Raw genomic sequence first — 1,524 nt, 5'->3', positions numbered from 1 at the left:
TTGCTTCTTTCTTCCTCCTCTCGCTTCATCTCCTTTCCCGTATTTTTCGCCTTTCACTCCACCACAACTGTCAGACGTTTCTTCCCTTTCCCCTCTTTCCAGAAAATATCCTTCCGCCATATCCCACTATTTCTCATTACCTTTTCTCTCACAAAATTCTCTCCCGTCTTAATCCTCCCGCCGCCCCCATCCTCTTTCCTTTCCTCCTAGTTCCCCGTTTCCCCTCCAGTTCTCCTTTAACCAGTTTCTGACCCTCCCTCTTGCAGAACCCCCTTCCTTCTCTTTTTTTGTTTCCCCTTTCCTCTTTCCTCCATTTGCCTCCTCTTTCATCTATCCACACTACCTTTACCCTCTTCGTCACCCTTTCCTCTCTTTCCTCGGCTTCTCTCCGCTCTTAATCCTCCTTCCACCACTCCTCCACCTCCCTTCCTCTTTCCTCTCCTCTCAGCTTCCTCTTTCTTTCCTTCTTTTTCCCTCGTCTTCCTTCTCTCTAATCCTTTTTCCTTCTTCTCTTTCCACCGTCTCCCTCCTCTCTAATCCTTTTTCCACTACTTTTTCCCTCTCCCTCCAGCTCTCTCAATGCGTTTGCCTCAGCACCTCTTTCCCCCAGGATGATCACAAAGAATTTCTCATCGTGGGCTCGGGGTGTTGGCGGAAGGTTATAAACAAACAATGAAGGCAACAGAAGGCGCCGCGCTCCCTCTCCTCCCCTGCGATTCCAGAAAATGACGTAGAGAAAAGCGGGCTTAACGTGTGTGTGTGTGTGTGTGTGTGTGTGTGTGTGTGTGTGTGTGTGTGTGTGTGTGTGTGTGTGTGTGTGTGTGTGTGTGTGTGTGTGTGTGTGTGTGTGTGTGTGTGTGTGTGTGTGTGTGTGTGTGTGTGTGTGTGTGTGTGTGATCTTACACACACACACACACACACACACAATGTATATATGTACACACACATATATGCACCTGTGTCTGGATGTATGTATGTATGTATTTATATAATTTTCTCTCCCGGATATTCTTAAACTGACCACCGTACATTTTCCTTGAGAGCACAGTCACAACACTGACGGGATGAATTCTGTATTCGTCTGTTTTTAATTCTCATGTAATCATAATTGTCAATAACGTTCATTTTATTCTTATTTCTTGTTCATGTTTCCAGGCCCTATCCACTCCATGCATTAGTGATTAGCGATGATGATGATGTTGATGATGATGATGATGATGATGAAAAGCTATTATCTAATTTCTTTCCTTTTCTTCCAGAGTGTTAAAGTAGCGTACGAGGGAGAAGAAAGCAAGGAAGAAGAAGCCATGTAAAGAATAAGATACCAACACCACGACCCAGCCTTCCTCAATTCCGCAGTGGAGGCCTGAGCTTGGGTGTGCCTTCCCTACACATATACCAGGGAGATGGTGTTTGCTGTAGGCCGGCAGGAGGGTACTGTACTGAGGTGCTAGATGAGTGTGCGAGGTGCTAGATGAAGGTATTGGAAGGGTGTGGGAGGGTACTGTATTTGGGTGTGGGTGG

Source organism: Coenobita brevimanus, chromosome 66, assembly GCF_032717465.1.
Source record: "Coenobita brevimanus isolate Jiangsu-jjx chromosome 66, ASM3271746v2, whole genome shotgun sequence".
In the NCBI taxonomy this organism is placed as follows: Eukaryota; Metazoa; Arthropoda; class Malacostraca; order Decapoda; family Coenobitidae; genus Coenobita; species Coenobita brevimanus.
This window is presented reverse-complemented; position numbering follows the sequence as displayed.